This window comes from Rattus norvegicus, chromosome 9, assembly GCF_021556685.1.
Source record: "Rattus norvegicus strain SHRSP/BbbUtx chromosome 9, alternate assembly SHRSP_T2T, whole genome shotgun sequence".
Classification (NCBI taxonomy): Eukaryota; Metazoa; Chordata; class Mammalia; order Rodentia; family Muridae; genus Rattus; species Rattus norvegicus.
Genome location: NC_141542.1, coordinates 51300707 through 51313523, shown reverse-complemented (window position 1 = coordinate 51313523; position 12817 = coordinate 51300707). Strand labels below are relative to the sequence as shown.

General features: G+C 43.8%; 1 protein-coding gene across 1 annotated transcript in view; it reads left to right on the top strand.

Moving 5' to 3' along the window:
* Window positions 1-12817, top strand: part of Bend6 (BEN domain containing 6) — a 54216-nt gene that overhangs the window by 358 nt on the left and 41041 nt on the right. The window lies entirely within an intron of this gene.

The window sequence follows — 12817 nt, the reverse complement described above, 5'->3', positions numbered from 1 at the left end:
TCAGAGAACCCTGATTCATTTATTGGCTTGGTAGGAAAGATGATTTTAGATGTAAGGCTCTAACATGATGAAGGATGAAGGAAGTTGTGGATTGATTGGCCTGTAGATACCGCAGGAAAATTTTTTAGGCACTGTCAGCCAACGGTGATCGGTCACACTCGGATACACACCCTTCTCCCCATTGCAGCCCCCCTACATTCCGTTGCAATCCGCAAAGACTATACGGTAGTTGTCTGCTGGACCCTTGACAGTGGTCGCTGGCCCGGTGCCCCCGAAGAAGGCGAGGCGTGAGCGCTGCGGTGTGCTCTTTTGCGGAGGGCCTCTGCCACCTGGCGAGAAAGCCGAAGCTGCAGCGGCACCCTGCAGCATGATGCGGCCTTAGCCGGCCAGTGCAGTGCTCTGCCCTGCTTGCCCCTAAGGCATACTTGCTTTCCCTCTGTGGGGTTGGGTGATTCATTTTCTGTCATTGACTTGTATTTTTTTTTTAAAAAATTAATTAAATGACATCTGATGAATGAAATATTACATTTGTGCAATGTTTAGTAACTAGCTTGGAGACTAAATAATATGTGAAATTCTGAAAGTCAACTGAAGAATCGATAGGAATATGTGTATTGTTTTCTAACTCTATGAAACCAACTGTTCAGTTCTGAAAAAAAACGTGTAGCCATTAGTGGCCATTAAGGTGGGTGATATTATTATCAAGAGTACAGAAAGATGTAGCTTAGCCCTGATGCCGGATTCATAAGTATAGAAGGTACAGGATGTGCGCTTTTATTTGCATGTTGGTTTCCTAAAACAAATACAGATTGCTACTGTGTGCCACTCGTTCTGTTGTTTGGGGCTGAAGATGGAAAGGGCCTTACTTCCAGACACCAAGGAAGGTGAGGCTCTTGAATGTCAGGCTGCGGGGAGCACCGGGTGCCAAACAGGCTTCCCAGATCCCTGGCAGTCAGAAGAGCTTCCTGGAAGCTCTGCATCATGTGCACGTAGATGAAGGGCTCCTGATACTGCAGCCCACTGCAGTAAGAAACTGTATTCCTATCCGCTATGCAGGGGTTTTTGAAGAGAATCCCGAAAGCTTGCAAAGTGTGGCACGCCAGGAAAGGAAGAATTCACCACACTGAGCAGGGGCATGGGAGGGTTATTTTAAACTGGACAGGAGTAACCTTCTGCGAACGGTGGGTAGAGAGAGTTGATGCAGTTTCAGAAGGTCGTCCTCACATTCCTCACCGACTACAGCTCAGCTCGGCGGCGAGCTGAAATGGCATAAACATCTCTGAACAGAAACAGGTCTAAGGCTCTAAACACAGCAAAGTAATCAATTTGCCCCAAGTCCTGCACTTTTAACATCGAAAAGCCAGTGAATAGCGACTCTCATTCTCTGAGGTATTGCCTAGTGCGATTATCCTCACCCCAAGCCTTCCTGCAGCCGTTCACAAGTTTGTTTTTGTTTTGTTTTGTTTTGTTTTTTTTTTTGGTTCTTTTTTTTTTTCCGGAGCTGGGGACCGAACCCAGGGCCTTGCGATTCCTAGGCAAGCGCTCTGCCATTGAGCCAAATCCCCAACCCCCATTCACAAGTTTTAATTGCACACAAGAATATCATTCATCTCCCCTCTCAGGCAAACATTTGACTTGGACACAGTAGGATTCGTAAATACATCTTTTTATATGTATTTCCGTCTGTTCTTTGCCTGGGCTGTCTTAAGGATGCACATAATGAACAAACCAAGTCCTTGAAAGAGTTTAGTCTATGAGTCCATTAATTTCGGATTTGTTGCTAATTTATCATTTCCTTCCCAAACAATGGCATACTAGTAATTGTTTCTTTCTGCGGGTTTTCGTGGTACCCAAAGCATCCTGGAGTTCGATATGTATTAAATTAGCCAATCTGTCTTTTGGGAAAGTTAATTTAGTAGAATTTATGCCTTCTCTTCCCGATGCAAATTCATTTAAAAAAAGAAGAATTGATGTTAAATGAAAGTCATAAATTTAAGATTCAAGGTAAGGGTGGGGAAAAATACGATCATAATACAAATCTCTCATACCAAGAAAATTTTTAAAAATCACAATGGAAAATGTAATAATTTACTGCCTTTGTGACAGAAAATGTCTTCCATACTCCAAGGGGTTGTGTAGGTAAGGGGAAAATAGGACATTTGCAGTGGGTTATGTAGAACCATTATGCCATCACGTAGCCTTTCTTGTCTTTGGTTCTCCACCACATTAGATAAACACGTGGATTCAAAGAGAAAGTTAAAATGTCAACTTTATTCAGGGTAAAGTCAGATTAAAACATTGCTTAGACTCCAGACCAAAATGGGATAGCTTACCCTATTTCCCTAACTTGGTGTGCCTGTTCCCACCCCACAATCACAGATGAAGGATCTCACTAAGGATCGCAGGCAATACCAGCCTGTACCAACTCCTGCATAGAGATCAGAGCCTGACGCTTCCCTGTCTATAAGGAGCACACACTGATTGTACAGGAGACAGGCTCATATATTAGAAGGGAGCTTTATTAATCTTTCTGCCCATCACTAACTAGCAGTGTGGTAGTTCGTCTTGATTGACCAACAAGATCATCAGCTTGGTAGACCTGAGACGTGCCTCAGAGAACAAAGCACTTCTCTAGATTTGCTGTGATGCCATTTTCAGAGAGGATTAAGTGAGGTGGGTTAAGGGCAGGGGGGGGTGGGGGTGGAGAACAACAATTCACCCCAGATGTGAGCAGCAATATCCCATAGGCTGGAGGACCAGATAGCCTAACAGAGGAATAAAGAAAGGCATTCTCTCTCTCTCTCTCTCTCTCTCTCTCTCTCTCTCTCTCTCTCTCTCCCTCCCTCCTTCCCTCCCTCCTCCCCTCTGCCCTCCCCTCTCTTCGTGCGTGTGTGTGTGTGTGTGTGTGTGTGTGTGTGTGTGTGTGTGCATGCACACAACCACGAGAATGTTCCCACAGTTCTCTGCTGCCATTCTGTGAGCCGTTCTACCTTACCGTGATGGACTAAAACCTTTGAAACCACAAGGCCCAGGCAAATCTTTTCTCCTTCACCTCGATCTTGTGTCAGAGCAATGAATCCCCCTGACCCGCAGTGCCTCCTAGGTCTTTCCCGTTACTAACTCTCCCTCAAAGTTAAGAGTAAATTAACTTCAGGACGCCTGGAGAAACTCATCAGTCACTAAGGTGATTGCTCTGCAAGTATGAGAACTCGTGTTTGTAATCCCAGCATTGGGGAGGTGGATCCCCGGAGCCCTAGCCCAACAGCTGAGCCTATATATGAAGTTACAGGGATCAAGTGACCCTCTTCCAAAAAAGGAAAGAATTCCACAGTGGTGCAGTAGCTAAGGTTGTCCGTGGGTCTCGCCCCCTTCTGTCCACACACGTGTTGTAGACCCTACCAAAATGCAAGCGGTTTTACTAAAGCAGAAATATATATTACTTCTCTAGAGACAATGGGTGTGGCACAATTTCCTAATTAATAGGTCAGGAAGAAATACCAGGAGGAAGCCAAGCGTCCACCCCAAGCCATGTACAGAGGGAATAACGGAAGATGACTCATTGTGGAAATAGTGAATTTTGAAAGAATAATAAGGGTAACAGGGTGAACAGTCTCTCCCAAAAAAAACCACCGTGTAAATATGGGTAGAGAAGTCTGAACCAAAAGCGGATGTGGGAAGAGTCGTCACACGGATTGTTAGCGAAACCATAGAAATGGAAGAAGTAGTAAGAAGAGACACTCTAGAAAGGGGAACTGGAGCTTGGGGGACAGCTTTGGTTTGTGAATTGGGAAAGAGCTGAAGGCAGGATGGCAGTGAGGAATAGAGTCCCAGCCCCATGCTTCCACCCCTGCTAACCACCCCTCCCCCCCCCAACCCTGAGAGGTCTGCTGGGACAATGCACAGAGGCTAAAGAGAAGAGAGCCCTGGGGGGATTGGGAGGGGCAGACCTCAGGAGATACTTCAGAGGACTGAGGCATCACTGTAGGAGTGGCTAAAACACAGAAAATGGGTTACAGAGGAATAGGTTGAAGAGGCTCAGAGGCACCATCCACAATCTTTGGAGAAATTCAACTTCTGGAAACAAAAGTAAAAGTCTGAGTACAGCCTAGTACTCCTCCTGCTTTTCTCTAGATGGAAGTTTCTAGATATGTGCACGCCTGACCGTATTTAGGTTTTTTTGTTGGTTGTTTTCTTCCTTTTGCTATGGTAAATATTCTGTCAAACGGAGACGGAGACGTTGGGGAAAGACGGTTCGTCCCACCTTCCGGTTCAGAGTTACAGTCCATCTGGCCAGGGAAGCCACCGCAGCCAGCACTTAAGGAGGCAGCAAGTCACATCCCGTCCAATCAGAAGCAGAGACTGTTGGAGGCAGGCTCAGCCCACTCTTTCCCTTTCACTCAGTCTGAGATCCAGCCCACGAAAAGGTGAAGGCCACCTTCCACACTGCAAAGTTACAAGAATCCTTCCCGCCCACGGATTCCTTCCCAGACTGCTGACATCTGGACTTACCTTCCACCTTTGGGGGACAGCCAGGAGCAGTAGCAATAGGTGGTATGTTTGGGGAGTCTCTCAGACAACCCGGACCAACAACTCACTATTCATGAAGGCACCGTGCCCTTCCAACACAGGGCTGAGAAGCCCCTAAGCCAAAACTCATTTAAATGTCTCCTCCCCGAGGACCAGCTTTCTGTGGTACCAGAAGGTTCCATGCAAGCTTCTACAGGAGGGAAACAACCAGCAGTCCCTCCCAGAACTACAGCAATGACCAGCAAAGCGCCATAACCCTGAAGGCGCACATGCCTTAGCAGTCGCCGGCTTCACAAGAGGGAAATCACGTCTGCTACTGGAAACTTCTCACGGCTAGTAAAGTCGTGGATCTTAGAGAGGAATCTACAACGACCACTTTACTGAACCAGCACGATCCCTAACTACATTCTAAACGTTTGTCCCCATCCCCACAAGGGTAGTCCGCGTGTCTCATCAAGGAAATTTCTATTTGCTACAGACAGAGACCACTGCAAACTACATCGGGTCAAAATGCCGGGTCTCGGAGAGCCCAGCCCCAATAGACACACTTACAAAACAGCCCTGCACCTGTGGCTCAAGGGCTGTGGCGGAAAAGGGAATGTAAAGATTGTAAGAGTCGGAGGAGTGGGGAGTTCGCTGTGATACTGTGTGTTCTAGTAACGTCAGAAGCCATATTCATTAAGTCTCAAGGATAGCAATAGCAGACGTGTCAAAGTGGATGAGGGAGAGCCCATGGCGCCAGGACTTGCAGGCAACTGAGGAATTCTGAGAGTGGAGGAAACCCTCTTCTCCAGGGAAGAACATACTGGATATCCAATACCAAATGGTCAGCCCTGAAAACAAAAAGACAAGTAACGTTACACAGGCTGAACAGGTTATATATAGGAGTGTGTGTGTGTGTGTGTGTGTGTGTGTGTGTGTGTGTAACAATGATTAGTGGAAAAGAAGCTATGAATTTGAATGAGAACAAGGAGTACTATATATGGGTGGGTTTAGTTAAAGGAAAGGGAAGAGGAAATGATGTAATTATATTAGAATCTCAAAAATAAAAGAAAAAAAGGAAAAGATCTGAGGGCCAGCAAGATGGCTCAGCAGGTAAAGAGCTTGCCCATGGGACCCGAATTCAGACCTCAAAAGCGACATAAGGTTGAAGGTGAGCAGGTCTCCACACCTTTTAACCTCTGACTCCATGAACTATATGCCCTGTGTGCACCTCCATACATACCCACTATGCACACACAACAATACAATAATAAAAGGATACAGGGGTTTGGAGAGATGGCTCAGCATTTGAGAGCACAGACTGCTCTTGTAGGGAGCAGAGTTAAGTTCCTAGCACCGTGTCCGATGGCTCACAACCACCTGTAACCTTAGCTCCAGGGAAGATCAGCTGCCTCTGGTTTCCATGAGCCCCTGGACTCGTGTTCATAGAGAAACACAAATATACCCATAATTTAGAAACAAAATCTTTTTAAAAACCAAAAGATAATGTGGGGATACCTTGGAGTATAGTCAAGACTTGCAAATTACCCTGCTGATACTGATACAAGAAAAATACATTCAAGTATTGTCTCCTTGAAAACAAACAAAAAGTATGTAAGAATTTCTCTCTCCAGCAGTAAATCGTTCACAAATCCCATTGGACAAGTAGCATACTTGGTCTTAGATGAAGTGTTACACAAGCTTACAGTGAAAGGTGAAGAAGCTACATCATTTGGAAGAATCTAATCTGGATAGTGTAATCTTGGCTATCCGGTGATCTCCAGTCACTAAAATCAGGTCCAATGACTCACTTTCAATGTGTGAGTTTGGAAAGGGAAAACAGTTGTCACCTTCAGCAATATCAAATGCTATTTTCCACAAATATGTACTCAAGAGAATTTCATATGTGTGTTACCATAATAAAAGCATTTACAATAATATAAAAGCATCATTGTAAGAGAAAATGTTTCCAATTGAATCACTTCAGATTGTACTTTTAACAGCTTTAAGACCCATAATGCTACTACATAGGGGAAACTGTGTTTAAACTTACAAAAAACAAGTGTCCAAGATTTGGTAGCTTAAGAACATCAGAATGCTGGAACTACGCTATAATGTTCACAGTCTTGAGGAAGTAATTATTATCCACAGGCAACAAGAACTCATTTATATAGCTTTCACGTGGCGCATAGGATTGAGTCATGCAGCAAAATACTGAGTCATTTGGCCAGAAAATTCACTCACAGTTGTAGGAACGGCTGGTGGGAACTTTAAGAGCTTCTTACAAATCAAATCATGAAGCTTTTAAGAGTCATAAATCATAGAGTCCGTTATTATTCAGTTGATGTAAAAAATACTCCTTCCATTTCTAAGAATGTACAATTTAAAAGAGAACTTGAAAACTGAAAGTATTTCCCAGGTTCAAGATGAAGTTTGTCATATGATTCCTAGTATCCCAACATTTTTTTTCTTTCTTTTCCTTCTTTCTTTCTCTTTCTTTCTTTCTTTCACTCATTCATTCATTCATTCATTCATTCGTTTGGCTTGTTGGTTGGTTGTTTGGCTGGTTTGAGGCAGGGTCTCACTGTGTAACCCTATCTAGACTGGAACACACTACATAGACCAAGCTGGCCTTGAAGTCACATATAGATCCACTTGCCTCTGCCTCCCCAGTGCTGGGATTAAAGTTATGTACCACCACACCTGGCTCTGACATTATTAACTAAATAAAAAAGATGGGGCTGGGGATTTAGCTCAGTGGTAGAGCGCTTACCTAGGAAGCGCAAGGCCCTGGGTTCGGTCCCCAGCTCCGAAAAAAAGAACCAAAAAAAAAAAAAAAAAAAAAGATGAAAGAAAAAGTAAGATTTAATAATTGCATAATAGGGGAGGGGAACACCCGTAGAGAAGGGGAGGGGGAGGGGGTGGGGGGGATGTTGGCCCGGAAACCGTGAAGGGGAATAACAATTGAAATGTAAATAAGAAATACTCAAGTTAATAAAGATGAAAAAATAATAAAAAAATTGCATAATAAATTTATAGATGAATAAAATATTGATTACTAATCATGAATTTAATGTCTTCCTGATAATAAAGCTACAGCCACCTTGAAGAGATTATTCCTATTCTGAAATTTTTAGAGCTTTTGCATTAATTTTAAAAATTTGTTTTCTGCATTAAGTATTTTTATGCTTTTGCATCAATTCATTTATTGCCTGGAAGAATGGCATCGCTTAAAAGAAATATTGCGTACCAAGAAAGCTGCATGAGTAACTGGTAATTATGGAAAATTATTGAAATTATTGAAATGACATAGTTTTGGCGGTTCTGAAATTATCCTCATGTAAGAATATCCTCGGGGCAGAAAGGAAACGTCATTAAAATGTCTGTGCAGTCCCAGATACTTTGTGGAGTAGGATAGGGAAGCAAGCAGCCAACTACTGATTTAGAATACAGGAGAGTTTACATTTCAAAACCTGGGCCTTGGCCGCTCTCTGATAGCTCTACTGTAGGAGAGCTCAGCCTGCAATCCACAGGGGAGTTTCTGGGGATCTGATTTTATGGGGGAGGGGGAGCTCTCGTCTCCACCTACTCAGGATGTTCAGAGACAGAACGCCATGGCTTGAACGTTTGTCCTTCTGAAGTGTGTGTTGAAAGTTGACTGCTGTTATGTAGCATTGGGAGGTAAAATCTGAGTAGAACCTTAGTGGAGGCTTATGTGAGGGCAGTGCCCCTCCCTGTCTTTCATTTTTTCTTTTTTTCGGAGCTGGGGACCGAACCCAGAGCAAGTGCTCTACCACTGAGCTAAATCCCCAACCCCGCCCTGTCTTAAAAGTGGGTTATAAAAGGGCAAGGGCAGCTTCTTCCTCCTCTCTCTCTTCTTCTACCATGAGATGAGGCAGCCAGAGAGCTCTTACCACATGCTGACACTTCTCAGACTACAGGAATCTCAGTGTGTGTACATCACACACACCACGTATACATAAAACATACACACACACACACACACACACACACACACACACACACCTACCAACTAGTAGATGTTTTTGCAAAATTCCCTGGCCATGATGAGATAAGAATCTACATAAATATATGTATGCATATGTATGCACACACAAAATTTACAGTACTGGGAATTGAACCCAGGGCCATACAAAGGTTGGGTGAACACATAACCACTGAGCTATGGCTGTGCCCGAAGCCTTTACAGCTCTTCACTGTAAAGAGCGAAGCTTGTGCTTTTCTGCCGCAGCCCCACGGAATGTCGTCTCTTGAGATGCTGCTTGGGCATCTCTGTGGACCTCGGCCCTTGCTCTCTAGACATCCTATCATATGCCCTAGACATCAGTCCCCAGCATCACCACATACTGTCACAGACTCTGTCATGAGACTTTTTTTTTTTTCAGAGCTGGGGACCGAACCCAGGGCCTTGCGCTTGCTAGGCAAGTGCTCTACCACTGAGCTAAATCCCCAACCCTGTTATGAGACTTTTTATTTCATTATGTGATGGTCACACTCCAGCCTTTCAGGTCCAGTATCCAGAGGAACCCTTTTTTCTCTGTCTTACAAGTTCCGTTTCCTCCAAGTTCCCTTCCGCCTGTCTAACTGGGAAAGAGTGGGCACGGTATTCTCCCCGGCAGTAAGTGTAGAGTGGCCACAACGCTCATGCATCCCACACAGAAACAGACTTTGACTCATTGTCCCCTGAGAACCTTGTGACTCCTGCAGGGAAGCAATTAGGATCTCAGACTTCCTGTTGACCCATTGCCTGGTAAGCTAGTCTCAGTCTCTGAGCTGAAGCACGGTGAATGGAGCACTCTTGCAATCCCGCCTAACTCAAATGGTAGAAGCAGGAAGATTGCAAGTTTCAGGCCAATGTGGCGTTTGAGATGTGACGGCCAGCCCTACTTGTCAAGTTCAGTAAATTTGGAGTTGCCCGGAAGACACATCTTGGTGCATTTGACAAGGTGTTTCCAAAGAGGTTTAAGGGAGAAGAGAGGTCTGAATCCAGATGGCAACAACCGTGTATGGATGTAGGACTGGATGAATAAGGAAAACCGAGGTCAGATGAATGCCAGCATTTGTCCCATTTTCCAACCTCACCCTCTCACCGGGTGTCTTCCCCACCAGAATGGACTGCATTTTCTCAAACTGAGCCAAAAAAAAAAAAAAAAAAAAAAAAAAGCTGCTTCCTGTGTCGAACTTTTTAGATACTTTGTTACAACTAGTACAAGAGACCTGCCTAAAATAAACCTAAAATAAAATAAATAAAAATAAATTAGTATTAGTGCCTGGATTACTCTCCAGCAGCATCCTGGAGGTTGGCTGGCAGAGGCATGGGAGAGCAAGTTCCCGCCTCCCTCCTTCGGTGCTGAGTGGCTGGCTACCTTGACACAGACAGCTTGACTATTTGTGACCATCGTAAACGCTTTTGTTCTATGTGCTTTCTGCTTATGCTACTACTTGATGCCTCACATGCATTTATTTATCCTGTCCTCTCAGCAACCCGGGATATACATACGCTTATCTTACTCAATTCCCATCACTTGGGAAAGTCCAGACTAACACACACTCACACACACACAAACACCCACACACAGACACCCTACCCCACCTCCGCCATAATACTAAAGCACTCTGGGAAGAACCAGGCAGAGCCATTTTGGAAAACAACTGCTAGTTATCCTTCATTTAAAAAAAAATAGCACTAGGGGGTTGGGGATTTAGCTCAGTGGTAGAGCGCTTGCCTAGGAAGCGCAAGGCCCTGGGTTCGGTCCCCAGCTCCGAAAAAAAAAAAAAAAAAAGAACCAAAAAAAAAAAATAGCACTGATAATTTCCTACTTAGAGGAAGTTTCGTTTTATATCCTAAGCATCGTAGGCACTGAGATTAACCAGGGTTGCTTCTGGAAGTCCTCTTCTGCCTCCTCTGTTGTAAAGATTCCCTACTACTCCTACATATTTAATCCAGCCTGACAGGAGAAGAAATCTGGTCCTATTCCCTCCAGCTAATAATTAAAACTGTATAATATTAATATAACTAAGATGTCAACCAGACGCGGTACTGTTATTGTCTCCGCCCTACAGATGGATGGCAGGCACAGCGTGGCTACAGTACAGTGGATCCTGGAGCCAGGGCTCTTGATCCAAGCGGTTTGGTGTTAGAGCTGCTATCTGTGACCCTGTGTGCAGCCCTGCTTCATCCTCAAGTGTGTCTGCATGAGGTTTAGGCGGAAAGATGAACTCACATGAACTTTGACGCTACATTAAAAGGGGGAAGTTTCTATATTAGACCTGGCAGCCTTGGACTCTCTGGAACCCCGAGGTTAGGTTGTTTGCTTTGGACTCACCGTCCCATCTGTTGGCCTTCCTTGCTTTTGTGTGGCTGGAATTAGATGCATCCACCTCTTCTCCTTTGGCTTCTTTTGGTCAGTCATCTCTAAGGAGGACAAAGAACACTAAACCCCGAGGAGGCCCAAGTGTCCCCTGCAAACAACATATTATTTACATACAACCTACACACATCCTCCCATGAACTTCAAATCTGCTCTTGATTATTTACATTGCATAGCAAATATGATTCTTTCCTGTCTTTATTTCCTAAACATATGACAGTCAGACTGATGGTTGTTTTGGTCGTTTTGGGTTTTGTTGTTGGGTTTGTTTTGTTTTTTTGGGGTGGTGGTTTTTTGTTTTGTTTTGGTTTCTTTATTTGTTTTGTTACAAATTTTATTCCTAAGTAGGAAATAAAGGCCAGAGAAACCTCTATCTACAAGTATTCAGTCAAGACGCAAGCTTTCCCAGACGTCTTCTAGCCGCGTGCTCAGTTGAGTGAGAAACGTGGGTACAGGAAAGCAACCGTTCTCTCATTTTCCACTTGTAACTCAGACTCGTCTGGTTCTGGTTGTGACAAGCTGTAGCAGCATCTCCAGAACTCCTGTCAGAAAGAAGTGTGCCCCCTGACATTCTCTCCACTTTTACTATTCTGAGGAATGTATTGAGAATACTCAGCTCATAAATATACATATGGATATATCTTTTGTGAGTCTATTTTTCTTAATGACAGACACATAGGAGGCAGGGAAATAACTTGTTAAAAATGTAATATGTAACTGGTCATTTTACATGGTGTTTTAATTGTAATGTTGCCTCAAAGGCGGCATGAATATTAGGATAAGAAGAGGAATTATTGGTAGTGGAAGACCACTTAAAATGATTTATTAAGCAATTATCTGAAATACATGTTTAGACCTAAAATATGAAAGTGTAGAAAGCACAAAAAATAATGGAGACTTGGTCATTGGGAACCAGTTATTTCATTAATATATGTCATCCATACAGGACAGCAATTTCAAAGATAACTAGTTTGTCCTTTCATGTTTCACTTGATTAGATAAATTAACGTTTAAGAGTTGAATTACGCCTTGTTTTTATGCATCAGCATTGATTCTGGCATCAAAATTATTACATTAGTGAATTAAAAATTGATTTAAAAGTCATTAAAGTTGTAGAATACACTTACTTTAAGCAAAAAAAAATGGTCATACTTTACTCTGAACTTTCAGGTTGAATAGAATGTTCTACATATTGAAAAAAAATACATATTAAGTAGAGGTCGTGTGTCCTGGACATGCATTTGAAATAGAGCCTGTGGTTGAATTTGCTCTTCAAGTCCACGTCTACGCTGTTGATGAACGGGCGGGTCCACCACCTAAGTATTAGGCGGCGAACAATAACAAGAATAACCGAGGATAAAGCCACTACGAAGTCTGATATTTCTTAGAAAGCATTTTGGAGGTCCTGAAACCACAGAAAACTTTACTCAGATTTTTTTTTCTGAGTTGCTTGTCCAACCTTTCCAGTGGTTTCACCTCTAGGTGCTGAGTGTTTGTTCACAACTGTTAGAGATGCCCCTTATGACACGGTTAGGAGCACCGTCCACTGTCGGCAGCCTCTGGCTTCTATGCTGTCCCTATCTGCTGTAGATGTCTCCCTGAATACAGCCAGATGAAGGTAAACCAGGTACACTGGACAAAGAGGGAGGGAAAGTGGCAGCCATTCCACTAAGTTAGGAGAGGCTCATAGATGCGAGACTACCCTAAAGTGCGGAGAAGCTCTGTAGAACAGGGCCCTAGAGACAAATTCTCCTAATTGTTTGTCTTCCCGCCCTCTTCACTGCTCCCGGGAATTCCACTGTCTGAACTCGGCTCCCCAGAGGACAACAGAGCTAGCTTAACAGTTCAGCCTCCAAGCTGAGCAGAGCACAGAGGGTTGGGATGGGATCTGACAGGACAGAGGGTTCTAGCCCTCA